At 39.8% G+C, this 14,489-nt stretch overlaps 1 protein-coding gene across 1 annotated transcript in view; it reads right to left on the bottom strand.

Annotated features, from left to right (window-relative positions):
- Positions 1-14,489, bottom strand: part of lrrc75a (leucine rich repeat containing 75A) — a 63,355-nt gene that overhangs the window by 32,231 nt on the left and 16,635 nt on the right. The window lies entirely within an intron of this gene.

Here is a 14,489-nt window from a genome sequence, read left to right on the forward strand (position 1 = left end):
CAGACCAAAATAGACACGATTCATTTCTGTGAAAGGGATTTCCCTATGACGGTGTATTAGGGACATTGTAGGTTAAAAAAAAAATGAAGGAGCCGGGGGAGGGGGGTAGGATCCTGAGGAAAACTCTGAATTTCTGAGATTAACACCGTAAATTCACGAAGAAAACCTTGAATATTCTCTGAGATTAAAGTGGCAGATTTACGAGAAAAAAACTGTTCTCTGAGACTACCGAGTCATAAATTTGCAATAAAAACACACAAATTTACGACAAAAAAATGTTGTTTTTTGGTCAAGAAACTACATCGCTTCACTTGGATCATAAGGATGGAACGACCACAGACGCCACTGTTAAACTGCGGTAACGCCGCTGAGAGCCAAACCGTGGTAATGCCAGACGCCGTTTGAATTTCGTTGCACCTAAAGTAGTGTTAACGTGGTAAGGATGGCTTCTGAGTGAGGCAAAGGTCTTGAAAGATTACATATATGCATTTTTTTCATGTTCTTTCTGTGCTATTTTATGAACATAATGCTGACATCGGGATTCATCGTTCTTTATCCTCATGTAAGACCTGTTGTACGTTTTATTTTGCCAATGTGTTATCAGATAAATCCTAAAGATTGTTGTTTACGATCTCCTCTCTGACAGACGGAATTTTTTTTTCAGTTCAGTTTTAAAGATAGAGTGAAGATAATGGCATCATATGAAACATCAATATCATCGGACAGCTGTTGTTGCCTGTTGGGCAGCAGTTTGCCATGTTATGATTTGAGCATATTAACCGCACATTTCTTATCTGTTCAAAATGTACCTTAAAGGCAGATTTGTCATGTATTTAACACTCGTATCAACATGGGAGTGGACAAATGCTTGCTTTAAGCAAGTGTATGTATATATTTATTATTGGAAATCAATTGACAACACAAAACAATGACAAATATTGTCCAGAAACCCTCACAGGTACTGCATTTAGCATAAAATATGCTCAAATCATAACATGGCAAACTGCAGCCCAACAGGCAACAACAGCTGTCAGTGTGTCAGTGTGCTGACTTGACTATGACTTGCCCCAAACTGCATGTGATTATCATAAAGTGGGCATGTCTGTAAAGGGGAGACTCGTGGGTACCCATAGAACCCATTTTCATTCACATATCCTGAGGTCAGAGGTCGAGGGACCCCTTTGAAAATGGCCATGCCAGTTTTTCCAAGCCCCCAGGAAGAGCGCCGGTCGTTGATCCCAAATTTCATAGTGGTCAAACGGCGATGCCACAACTTCTGTGTCTGTCACGTGATGCCATTGGGCCCAAAAATACTTTTTTCCCATAGACTTACATTGGTTTATTCCTCGCCAAAGTTTAGCGTACGTTTTGAACGTTATTTAGTCTTCTTCCCAACAAGCTAGTATGACATGGTTGGTACCAATGGATTCCTTGGGTTTTCATACAATACCAGTATCTTCACTACGTTTAAAACTGAGCCTGCTACAACCTAAAAATTACAAATTGCGTTAATGCGTTAAAGAAATTAGTGGCATTAACGCGTTATTGCGTTAACGTTTACAGCCCTAGTTTGGAAGACCTTTGTGGGGATTTGAACATTAAATAACAACACCTCAGTCGGACATGTAAAATCTTAATTGATGATTGTCTATGATGTATTGTCAGTCATCCCTCCCTCAGATATTTTATTGTAAAATGACTAGAGACTCTTCTGTAAATGAGCAACAAGTGGTGCGTACTTGGTTTAAAAACAGAAATAAGTGACAGGTATGTATATGTAACAGGTATACAGAGGTAGTGGGAGAGGGAGGGGAAATGTCATGTTGGTCACGACATTATGACAGAATAATAAGACAGAGCAGTGAAGTGTTACAGCAGCAACAGACAGGAGAAAGACACGAGGATGTCATTAGAGGATTTGAGGACCACTGGAGCAAAGAATTAGCAAACACACCTTCCGTCTATATTAATTGTCTGATTTGACAGAACACACACACACACACACACACACACACACACACTGTGAAGCTGGGGAATTCAATGCTGCATTGATTGGCTGTGTCCATAATCAACTCCCTAGTTGCTACCCAGTATGCTACATTACATTCACTTTGTGCCATTATGTGTCTGAATTGTATGTTTCTGCTCCATGTAGTGCACTTAAACATGATTAAAGATGAAATAGAAAATGTTCTGAACAAAGCAAGTAAACGACTTTACAACGATGAAGTGATTCTCCTCAGCACCTCAGATGACTGGCATGTAAATTACAGTCACGTGAAACTACATTTGTTGGTTGCGACGCAAAATAACGATGAAATCTCAAACGTCCGACATCTAAATTTACTGCTGGATGTAATGAACCCTTCGGGGTTTTCATCATGTGGAGAATAGTAAACAAGGAAGCAATTTCAGCTACCGTGTTACTGACGCACCGCTTCCTCTCTACCCATCACCACCACAACCCTCCACAGTAGCATAACTGCATATGTGTGTGAGTATATTGAAATGCATTTATTCAGGTGGTGAGTCAGGTTTGCGGGGTCCCCAGTATCCAATCTAAAACAGATGGTGAGGGGAAGAAGTGATATCAACAAAGACACTCAGTTCCCTAAACTGTGAGGTACCACATTGTTGTTCATGTCTGTGTGTGTGTGTGTGTGTGTGTGTGTGTGTGTGTGTGCGTGTGTGTGTGCGTGTGTGTGTGTGTGTGTATGTTTTGTTTGGTAAAATACTGAAGGGCAGAAATTGAATAGTTAAGAAGAAAAAAACAATTTTCTAGCAGACAGCCTTTGTGAAAGTGAATGAATTGATGCCCGGAGGGAAGCAGAGAACAAGTTCTTCCATTTCTTTGGCTGCCGTTCTCATCTTTCAAATGAAATGAAGCGATAATGATCCCCGTAGAGAAACTGTGAAGATGTCCTCGTAAATGTGTCTCTGTGGTCAGACGTTGTTGAGGACACTTTGTATTTATTGTGTAAATTCATATTTTTAGATTCACAGTGAAAGAACTCATTTTCATAATTTTTCATATTGCCTCGTCTCTACTCAGCTCTGCTGCTCAGCTAACTGTAACGGCTTCTTTTCCTTAGTTGGTGCCTCCATCTATTAATTCCTCATAATGGACACCTTGTCCTTACTTCTAACACGGTGACTACTCAATTCTGATTGACTGCAGGGTGTCCATTAATTCCTGATAATGCAGCGGTTCCCAACCCGGGTGCCGCGCCAATGATTGCAGGGAGTGCGCCAGGATTTGTCCGCTCTGAACTTGTCAAAATTAGTTTTACACATGTATAATTAAAATAATAATAACCTGATAATTTAAACAAAATCTGTATATAAAAGTATAGTAAAGTAAATATGTTTTTTGCCACTTAGTAGGCCACATTCTGTTTAAACCCAGTATTTCTGCACAGTTACAGATAACGTTCAGGCTACACTAACATTATTAGTATTATACTATTTATAGAATTCAATTCCAGTGGTGGCTGCGTAGGATTGTTTGTGACTCCAGGGATCCAGGCATTTCCAAATATATATATATATATATATATATATATATATATATAAACTGGGGAAAAAAAGTTTGGAAACTTGTGTTTGGTGGATTATTTCTCTGTTGTTACAATGCTAATGGTCATTGTATTTTACATCGTTGGAAAGCCTGTTTATTTACCTTCACAATGATGTCCAACTTGTAAGGATCATGCATTTGTGGGATGAGCAGCACAGCTGATTATGTGGGTAGTGCCCAAGAAAAATTTGCCAAAATGCTCTTCTAATGGTGAACAGTGTATTCTCCTGTTGGTACTGACTCTTGTTTTGAGTTGTTTCGTGGATTGGATGAATGAACTCTCTATCAGTAACAAGGAACAAACAAGACATATTGGTTATTTTACACTTTATTCATTTAATACACCGTCAGGAGCCTCAGTAGCGGTGGAAGATCCATACGCAGCCACAACAGCCTGGCACCTCCTCCTCATGCTGGTCACCAACCTGGTCACACGTTGATGTGGGATGGCGTTCCATTCCTCAACCAGGATTCGTTGCAGGTCAGCCAGCGTGGTTGTGTTGGTCACTCTAACACGTACAGCACGCCCAAGCTCATCCCACAAGTGTTCAATTGGGTTGAGGTCTGGACTCTTGGCAGGCCGTTCCATTCTCTCTACTCCCACATTGTGGAGGTAGTCTGTGATAACCTTGGCTCTGTGGGGGCGAGCGTTGTCATCTTGGAGGCTGAAGTTAGGTGCCAGATTGTGGAGATATGGGATCGCCACTGGCTGCAGAATCTCATCCCGATATCCCACTGCATTGAGATGGCCTTCAATGATGACAAGCCTTGTTTTGCCAGTGAGGGAGATGCCGACCACCAAAAGCTGTTACTCCATCGGTGCAACAATCAGCATAGCGTTCTCCGCGTCGTCTCCATACTTTGACACTGCCATCCAGCTTTGGCAGACAGAACCTGGACTCATCACTGAACATGACATTCACCCACATGTTCAGGTTCCATTGTCTGTGTTGTCGACACCAGCGCAAATGGGCCTGACAGTGAAGGGCAGTCATTGCAGGCTTCCTGGTAGCCTTATGAGAATATACTGTTTACCATTGGCAGAGCATTTTGGCAAATTTTTCTTCGGCGCTACCCACATAATCAGCTGTGCTGCTCGTCCCACAAATGCATGATCCTTACAAGTTGGACATCATTGTAAAGGTAAATAAACAGGCTTTCCAACCATGTAAAATACAATGCCAATTAGCATTGTAACAACAGAGAAATAATCCACCAATCACAAGTTTCCGAACTTTTTTTCCCCAGTTTATATATTGTTATATATATATATATATATAATATATATAATTAATTTCGGTGTATGATCACCTGAAACTAGGAATTGTTGTGTTTTCGTTAGCTTAGAATGAGCCCTTCATATCTACATAGGGAGCGGGTCCTCTTTACGGAGTCCGCCATGTTTCTACTGTAGCCCAGAACGGACAAACCAAACACTGGCTCTAGAGAGAGCCTTTAGTGTTCTTACGTTACCTGAAGCCCACCGTAGTTCTCCCACACACTTGTGAAACGGCGGAGCCGCAGAGTGCAAAACCGTGGTATCACCAGCCGCCGCCTGACTTCCAAAGTAGTGTTATTATGATAAGGATGGCCTCTGAGCGAGGCGAACGGCGTTACCATGATTTTCACTCGGGAGCTCAGGTAAGCACAGTTTTTGAAAGGAAGGAGTGAGCGGAGGAGTACTCAGTTGGTACCGCACCTTTAAGGGTCAATAACCTCTAACTAATATTCTATTTTTCAGACAAACATTGTGGACCTAAGTCGCCGTGCTTATCTCTGTAGTCTTAGTTGAGACGTATTGATGTTTTGTTTTGTACCGACACTCTTAGTAATGCACAGTAAAGAGAGGTCTCATCATGTCAATAAAGCTCCATGAATTGAATAGTGTTGAAGTGAATGAGAGAGAGCTCGGGTCGATGACAACAGCAGCTGCAGCATCCGGTTGGAGCCTTGTGGTTTCACTGTGGCCTTTCTTACATTTCACTGCATCCAGCTCTCACTCTCTCTCATCCTTTTCTCTTTTGCTATTCCCATCTCTTCTTCTCCTTTGTTAGTCTTCCTCGGTTGTCCCGCTTCCCTCTCTCTTCCTCCCCTCCTCTCTCTTGTTACATTATTGATACAGAACCCATCTATGAATCTTTCCAGTCTCCAGAGAGCCGATGACCTCTCCTCTGTCTCCATCCCTCTGTCTTATTTATCGGTCTGCTCCATCTCTATTCCTTCCCCTTCAGGGCCAGCCTGCTGATGAAGTTATTTTGCACAATACAAATAGAACCATTACTTTACTCCTATTTTTCACTGCATGCCCTGCCGTGGTCTGGTAGATTACTGCAAAAATTGTTCCTCCATTCTGAAGACGAATTGTTTGGATAATTCAATCTTATTGCTCTCGTTTCAGCGGTCAGGAGGTGCAGGGGAAGACCTGGCTGACAGCTGACTCACAATCGTGGCCGGATCTCAGATCACTTTATGTGCTCTACAGGAGCGTAGATTTCACAGGGAATTTGGGGTCGAGTGGGAGTTACCTTCTACAACTGAAAGTCATATAGGGTGGAATTTTTTTAAAAGCTATTTCAGTGTTTGTTGCACTCACTAAATAAAAATAAAAGATCCAAAGGTGGAAATCAAAATCTTATTTCAGATTCAGATTACTTTATAGTTCATCAGATTTGCATAAAATGTAAATTTGTCTTTGGCACTGGCATACAAGGCAACACACACCATACACAACAACAGCCAACAATTCACAACAATTATGCATCTTAAAATCCGAAAGTGTAAGGGTGTAAGGCTGTAATTTCGATACATTTTTCTATTTAGAATCAACATCGTGACACCCCTAACCCCCTGAGACCTGCTTTACTGTCTTTTAGAGGCTGTAGAGTGAAGGTACAAATAGCATATACAATTAGAAAAACATAAGGAATCCATCGGTACCAACCATGTCGTACTAGCTTGTCGTGAAGGAGGCTAAATAACGCTCCAAACTTACGCTAAATTTTGGTGAGGAAAAACTTGCATGGACATTTTCAAAGGGGTCCCTTGACCTCTGACCTCAAGATATGTGAATGAAAATGGTTCTATGGGTACCCACGAGTCTCCCCTTTACAGACATGCCCACCTTATGATAATCACATGCAGTTTGGGGGTAAGTCATGTCCAGGCCGGCACACTGACACACTGACAGCTGTTGTTGCCTGTTGGGCTGCAGTTTGCCATGTTATGATTTGAGCATATTTTTATGCTAAATGCAGTACCTGTGAGGGTTTCTGGACAATATTTCTTATTGTTTTGTGATGTTAATTGATTTCCAATAATAAATATATACATGCATTTGCATAAAGCAGCATATTTGCTCACTCCCATGTTGATAAGAGTATTAAATACTTGACAAATCTCCCTTTAAGGTACATTTTGAACAGATAAAAACTGTGCAATTAATCATGGACAATCATGCGATTAATCGCGAGTAAATATTTTAATCAATTGACAGCCCTATAGTTTGACTGAAGTGTTTAATTTTGTAAAAGATCTGAGGTGTTTTGCTACTTTTGTGTATGGTCGTGTCAATTGTGTTTAGTGTTTTGACAAAATGCGCCCTGTTTTTAAACTCGTGACTAAGCAATCGTTAAAAAAAAAAGTGTAATAAAAAGGGGAATGTTAATTGCAAGAGTATCACAGGATTCAAACTCTGGTCTGACATCCTGCACACCATCCACCACTGCGACCTCCACACCGAGAGGCACTGGGCTGACACTGGTAAAAGAAACCCCGTGACCCTGCGGCATTTGAGCCACATGACCTTCACAGTGACGGATCAGACACCATATATCAGAGCTGACTGGTTTATATCTGACATGTCATAAACAGTCAGTATATCAGTACTGTCAAACATACACACACAGACACAAATACTGTCTTTTGAGCACCGAGCTGTTGGATTCACACGGAGGGATGGATGGAACGACACAGAAGATAAGTGGGAAACAGAGATGACTTAGCCTGCAGAGAGGAGACAGAAGAGGTGTGAGATGGGAAGAATAAAGGAGGTAAAAGAGAAAATAAAAAGAGAGAGAATCACAGCAGCTGCGGTGACAAAGCAGCGAAGTTTTCAGCTGCTGTAAGGAAGAGATTCACAAGCTTAGCTGGAGTCACACTGCAATGAATAGACCTTTCAACACACTCTATGGAGGCTGCTGTGTGAGAGCGAGGAGGAGAATGAGGATGAGCGAGTGTGAGGAAGTGTGTGTGAGCATTTTTTTAACCAGCAGAGTGAGGATTAGATAGTTAACAAGATGTGTTAAACTGAAATTCAGATTCTTTTCCCGAAGCTAACCACGATAGCTCTGAGTTGGCTTTTGCCATTTACTCTGGGCCATAGACTGTATAGAAAGATGGACGACGTGCCTCCACTTCCTCCCACTGTACAGAAGTGAAGCCAAAATATCCCGGATACCGGAGCCGCCATATTGAGATTTTGACGTCATTTGGAGCCAGAGTCTGCGCAGTAGTGGAGCCGCGGTTCCACTCATCGTCACGAGTGCTCCTCTATCGGCGCATTTCCACAAGATCCGGTGACGGAGTTTGTCTCAACGCTTTCCTTTCATTTCATATGGCAAGCAGGAGAAGCAGTATGCACTGGTATGCACTGGTGGGAGTGTTGCGGCGAGTTGGAGAGGGTCTATATTTGCCTAAAGTTGAAAAATCCAATTTTATGCAAATGAGCCCGTCCAGTGCGATGCGTCCAGCTCACGAAACTTGGACCAAGCTGTCAAACTAGACGATCTAGTTCTAAAATGAATCCAGATTCAGCAGTGGCATCATCGCCTATTTCTCACTTAAAATGTTCTCAGAAGTAGATTTTGGTCGATTGTTTAGACGGAATAACAGGAAGTTTACGAGCAGGCCGCCATATTGTTTCCTGTTTGAAACGGAAAGCAGAAAAACCAGGAACTGGTCATGTGCATTCCACGATCGGGTACGTCACCGCTTGAAACAAACATGAAGTAATGAATAATGTACAGCGAGCAGGTCATTGTTGTGAAAGAATACCAGACGGCGATACGGGTCTCTCATCGCCCTGAAGGGGATTCTTTCACAACAATGACCCGCTAGCTGTACATTATCCCGCTTATTACACAGCTACTTACTGAAGAAATCAATAGTTTGACACAAAAACGGTCCTCCAGAGTCCAATATCAGAGCTGCGCCCATAGCAACAGTCTGTTAAACATAGCAACGGTCTGTTATAGAGAAATTACAGACCGCAGAACGCCGTGATTGACCAATCAGAGTCAAGTATTCAACACAGCCGTGTAATAAGCATTATTAACTGTGTCCATCAAACTCATTCATCTCGACCTTTGTCTTTCTAGTCCGGGATCCTCAGTTGTTTGTCAAGTTGACCAACTTCAGATCGCTTTTCTTGTGTACAGCTCTTTGAACAGGACCCTTCCCTCATATTTCCATGAACAGCATTCAATTAATCAACAATTCCACAATCATTTGACTCGAAATAACTCCAAACTCAGACCTCCTCTGTGTCGAACATCTCAGTTGCAGTTTGGTTTAATTTACCGAGGTTCAGTGATATGGAACACTTTGCCATCTCATGTGTTAAAGTTGGCACCAGTACAGTTTATGAAAGCCATTAAAGGTTTGTTTTTATCTCCCCAATGTTTGTTTTGTGGTGGATTATCTCTGTTAATTGCTTAATAATAATGAGTATTCATTGAAGATATAATAATGTGAATCTTAATTCTATTTCATCACTTTGTCTCTGTGTGTGTGTAATCTCATCTTTTTCTTTTTTTCCTCTCCGTCCTCTCTTTACCATCCTTTTTAACATTTTATAATTGATTAAGGTGTGCACAGTAGAGTGCCCTGATCAAGCCCATCTGAGGTTTTTTTGCACCACTCCATCACATTTGTTGTTGTTTATGTAACATCAACTTGTACCTTTTTTTATATGTGTAAACAAATAATATCTAAATCTAAATCAGGGATAACAAACATGCACACAAACCGTGTTCTCTTTTTACATTATTGTGATATGATATGAAAGTAAGTAAAATCCAATAACTCAACACAGTGCTTTATATTAAGACCAATATATTCACTTCCCAATATTGACATTTAATTAAACAGCACTTATTTTAATTTGATTTGGATGATGGATATGATGCAGTTTGATTGATTTTATATTTACTGTGGAAATCGATCAATAACACCCCCGGCTGCTGTCTATGAGAATAACTCATACTGGATTGAATGCAATCTAATTACACACCAGTGTGCATGAGTGTGTTTTATTATTGATAGTAGCAGCATCATCCATTCACCGGAGTGTGTGTGATGTATGCGTAATACTGCAACCTAAATGAAATCACTGCATTCTTTGGATAAAACACTGTGTGGATATTGAAATATAGAATATTTTGCTGCTGTTTGTTGCATGTAATGACTTTTTTGAGTGATTTATTCTCTTTTTCTTACTTGTTTCAGGGTCTCCTCCTATCTCCCTGAATGATCTATAAATGCATAGAGAGGATTATACACTGATGTAATTGATGATTATATTTCTATTTATGCGCCACCACAATACCTCAATCTATTAATCCTGTCTTTTGACTTAACAGGTTTCCAGTCCCTCTGTTTATTTGTGGAAAGGTGTTATTAATCCTCCAGCTGTTTAGCTGTGTTTATATTAATCAGACAGATGAATCAGGCGAGGTGGGTACAGTCCATTCAATTAGTTCTCTGTTCTCTGACTGAAAGAGGACATCCATTTCAAGTCACACTATGCATTCTCAGTACAGACCGTAACAACAACATTACAACAGCAATCTCCACAACCACAGCTGTATAAAATAACACAGAGGTGGGTGGAAGTGAAGCCAACTGTGCAGAAAATGGCCAGCACTCAGTGAATGTCGCGTTGGGGAAGACAGCAATCTTAAAACATGTTTCCTCTGCACAACTGGAGTTGTCAGCAGCCTGAAGGCACAGCAGGTTGTGTGTGTGCTGGCTATGAGGAGTCTCTGAGGATACTCCTGATGGAAATTTCCTCTGTGGAGGAAGGTTGATAACCGGTGTGTCTGTATGGCTTTGAACTCTTTCGGGCTGCAGGGATGAATAGGATGTAGGGATGTAAAATCTAAGGAGTAATGTACCTCTAGAAACTTAAATCCACTATTTTGGGTCAGTAATTTATACGTTCAATCACTTTATTAGATCATCAATTGATTTTGAGGAGGGCTGTCAATTGATTAAAATAGTTAATCAGAATTAATCGCAAATTTATCACACTTTTTTTTTTTATCTTTTCAAAATGTACCTTAAAGGGAGATTTGTCTAGTATCTAATACACTTATCAAGATGGGAGTGGACAAATATGCTGCTTTATAAAAATATATGCATATATTTATTCTGGGAGTATTCTATATTTATACTGACTGCATCAAGGCTGTTAGACTTATGAACTGCCTTTTCTTTATTTCAATTGTATGTTAGTAGAAGTTAAACACCATGAAATATTTTGCTTGCACAAAAAAATATTTTGTTGGTTATTTTATGTTTGTCATTACGTTCCCTTTGCTGCAGGTAAAGTAAATTATAGTCTATTATATATTTATATACATTTGGGCTGTCAATCGATTAAAATATTTAATTGCCATTATACATGGACAATCATGCGATTAATCGCAAATTAATTGCATATTTTTGTATCTGTTCAAAATGTACCTCAAAGAAAGGAAATCAATTAACAACACAAAACAATGACAGATATTGTCCAGAAACCATCACAGGTACTGCATTGAGCATAAAAAATATGCTCAAATCATAACATGGCAAACTGCAGCCCAACAGGCAACAACAGCTGTCAGTGTGTCAGTGTGCTGACTTGACTATGACTTGTCCCAAACAGCATGTGATTATCATAAAGTGGGCATGTCTGTAAAGGGGAGACTCGTGGGTACCCATAGAACCCATTTTCATTCACATATCATGAGGTCAGAGGTCAAGGGACCCCTTTGAAAATGGCCATGACAGTTTTTCCTCGCTAAAATTTAGCATAAGTCTGGAGCATTATTTAGCCTCCTTTGTGACAAGCTAGTATGACATGGTTGGTACCAATGGATTCTTTAGGTTTTATAGTTTCATATGATACCAGTATCTTCACTCTAGCTTTAAAACTGAGCCCGCTACAACCTAAAAATCTCAAGTTGCGTTAATGCGTTAAAAAAATTAGTGGCTTTAAAATTAAAATTTACATTAATGCACTATTATCATGTTAACTTTGACAGCCCTTGTTCCCATACAACTAAACTGCATTCTCAATTACGTTTCAAGAGATACAGTGTGTAGTGTGCGCGCATGCACGTCAGAGGTGAAGCGAGTGAGAACGAGCGCGGTGTGTGAGTGAAGGCAGGTAGACAGAGGAGCAGAGTACAGCATGGACTCCGGCCCTGGAAATCAAAGCTACGGTCTCCCCTGTGTCTTCTGACCGCGGTCGGGAGGCTGAAGCAGGAGGAGTTGACAATGTTTTACAAGACGGGCTTCACTAGATATAACTTTTCGGTTTTGGTGCTTCCGTGTAGTTTGTGTTGGAGTCTGAGTCTGAACAGCGTAGCCACACCCGAGCGAAGTTTGTAAGAAGTTACAAACAGTATCTTTAACATTAAAAATAATAATTTTGCACATGTTCCATACTACAAAGCCTAACCAATTCTTGCGTCAAGAAAAAAATCAAGTAGATTGATCTCCTGACAACAGACTGAAGTGTGACTGGTTCTGTGTTTTATCATTTGAGCATGTCTATAAGAGACTTCAATTCAATTAAATTCAATTCTCCACAGCGAGATAAGAAAATAGTATTCATAAGAAGTTGTAATATTCTTATTTAAATGAAGATAATTCATTGTCACACCACAACTGACTGGGAGAAGCTACATGTTACCACATAATCTCACCAGTAACAAAGATTTTAAGTGTCCAAATTATCTTTGCAGGACAAAATGTACTTTGGAAAAAGAGACATTCGTAGATGCTGCATTAACATTTTATGAAGGCCCATCAAAAGAGAAGCCTCAAATATCTTGTTCAGGAAAGTAAAACAGAACAGCGATCAAATGTGTCAGACGGGATGGAAGAAGCAGAACGAGGGGAAATAACACCTCTACGTCTCCTCCTGTACCTCCTCTGTCTCTTTCTTGTTGCTTTTCTCTCCGCACATAACAACACCCCGCCTTGTGTTTCTATCATACTCTTTCTCAGCCTCTCTCTGTTCACCTATCATGAACTGTACACAAAACCCTTATCTTCTATTTCCTCTGCAGCATCAGCATGTCTGAAGAGCCTCTCGCAGAATGTGGCTTGTACACCGATAACAAGCATTTTTCAGCTCCCGTGATGCATTCGACATACATACAAATCATTTTTCAGTGAATACAGCATTTTCAGACGTAAAATATCAAAATAAAAGATTTTTTAGGCAACAATAGCTGAACACATGTTAATCTAGTGTTCCTTAGTGGAACCTTTAGTCTCATTTGATCCTTCAGAAGCTGTATTCACTCACCTGTTCACTAAAATACAATCAATCAATCAGACTTTATTTATATAGCACCTTTCAACAAGTCAAATGCAATTCAAAGTGCCGGACAGACGATTGACAAAAATATAGAGTGTTAAAAATGGATTGAGAGACTAATGCACACAATATAAAAGTTCATTGAATAAGAAAGCAATAAAAGATGGCTATTTAAAACATTAAAAGATAAATAAAATACAAGGAAATAAAAAAAACAATAAAAATAAATAAATACAAATTATGAAACTACACAAAATAAGCAGATTGTATTAAAATAATGACATTCTAATAAAATAAAATAGAATAAAGGAGATAATATTGATCAGCAGTAAAATGTTGATTAAATAAAATATAGTAAAATAAACACTATAATGATGATGATAAATAAGATAAGTATTAACAATAAAAAACATAAAACTATAAAACTATAAAACACTACATAAAAGCCAGCCTAAATAGATGGGTTTTTAGTTTATGTTTAAAAATATCAATATTTTCAGCTCCTCTCAGTTCCTCTGGAAGGTTGTTCCAGTGGCTGGGAGCGTAACGGCTGAAAGCAGCATCACCAAATGTTTTTGTTCTGCTTTGTGGAACAACTAAAAGAGAAGAACTGGAGGATCTGAGGGGCCGTCCTGGTTCATAAACCAAAAGCATTTCTGCAAGGCAGCCTGGTGCAAGGCCATGTAGTGCCTTATTATAAACTAATAAAAGAATTTAAAAATCAACACGAAAACTAAAAGATAACCAACCAGTGTAAAGACTTTAAAATAGGCGTAATGTGTGCTCTCCTTTTGGTTTTAGTCAGCACTCGTGCAGCAGAATTTTGAATGAATTGTAGCTGATTTATTGTATTCTTTGGGAGCGTTACAATAGTCCAGCCTTCTAGTTATAAAAGCGTGCATCAGTCTCTCTGTGTTGCTCAGAGAAAGAAATGGCCTCACTCTGGAGATATTCTTCAGATGATAAAATGCTGTTTTTGTGATACTCCGGACATGAGCCTTGACATTAAAATCAGAATCAAAAATCACTCCCATATTTTTTGCTTCTTGACTTGGCTTGAGTCCTTGTGTATTTAGTTTGGAGGCCTTTCCTAGCTAGATTGACAATAAGGGGGTGTCTGAGCAGTTTCCAGAACAGAAGCGCTCACCATCCTATCGCCGAAAAATACAATTCTTGCAGAAATCTCCAAAATGTCAAAAGTTTTTGATAACAAATCAGAGCATGGCTTTTTCTATGGTGTTCCTCAAGGTCTTGATGTCTTAATGTGGTATTTTGGAGGGATTATTAATAATTTCTATCAATTCTCGAGTGGTAAAAGAA

This window comes from Sebastes umbrosus, chromosome 7 (genome assembly GCF_015220745.1).
Source record: "Sebastes umbrosus isolate fSebUmb1 chromosome 7, fSebUmb1.pri, whole genome shotgun sequence".
NCBI classification, from domain to species: domain Eukaryota; kingdom Metazoa; phylum Chordata; class Actinopteri; order Perciformes; family Sebastidae; genus Sebastes; species Sebastes umbrosus.